Source organism: Frankliniella occidentalis, unplaced genomic scaffold (genome assembly GCF_000697945.3).
Source record: "Frankliniella occidentalis isolate FOCC.00 unplaced genomic scaffold, Focc_3.1 Scaffold173, whole genome shotgun sequence".
NCBI lineage: Eukaryota > Metazoa > Arthropoda > Insecta > Thysanoptera > Thripidae > Frankliniella > Frankliniella occidentalis.
Window position 1 is genome coordinate 71,813 of NW_026267299.1, and position 841 is coordinate 72,653.

Genomic DNA, 841 nt, shown 5'->3' on the forward strand with positions numbered 1-841 from the left:
CACTGTGATAGTACTTTATAGGAAACTAGTGAACTCTTGTACACGCACTGGTGTACTTTTAATTCGCACCAAATATTTTGTATGTAGCCACTCATTTTGAAATAAAGCTTATAAGATTTAAAATGTTAACATTACGATTAGCTCACCTGTTCCACCTAACAGAACAACCTAGATGTAAGAAGAAAACTTGAATGGTTGGATCACCATATGGATGGGTGAGGTGGGTATTCAGCAAATATTAAAGAATCTCATGATAGTACTCCATTTCTATTTTATTTCAACTCTAAACTGGTAAACACAAAATAGTGAACTATAATAAGGCTCTCACAAAGTCAACTAAGAACAGTAGATTAAAAAACAACAACATGAAAGCATGCTTTCAGTTAGCAGCTGAAAAAAATGCAAAAAGAAAACAGACGTACGTTACTCTCTCTCAAACCTTTCAAATATAATTTTGATGAGTAGGGCGTGCATACTTGAGATCATTATTAAGGGCCACGTAAATCATCACAAGTTCTTGCCATGAGAACAAACAGGTAGAAATGATTTAAAAAAATCTAAGCCAGGTTCGTCTCACTTCGAGCAACTTTAAAGTTTCACAGTTTTGTTCATTGATGGCCTCGAATTAAGAAAAGAGAGATGTGTATAAAACCCAAAACTGGAGTCTTGGTACAAGGCTCTGAGCCAGAATTTACCAAACACTATCTCAAGAGTTTAGAAAAAGAAAAAAATACATTCACTCATGTCTATAATTGTTAAAATCATAATCAAGTACATTCAAATTGTAATGAAGTACACTATGATGTATTTCATTTCCCTGACATTATATTTGGGTAAATGA

General features: G+C 33.4%; 1 protein-coding gene across 1 annotated transcript in view; it reads right to left on the minus strand.

The window, feature by feature from the left end:
- Positions 1-841, minus strand: part of LOC127750337 (uncharacterized) — a 16,875-nt gene that overhangs the window by 14,251 nt on the left and 1,783 nt on the right. The window lies entirely within an intron of this gene.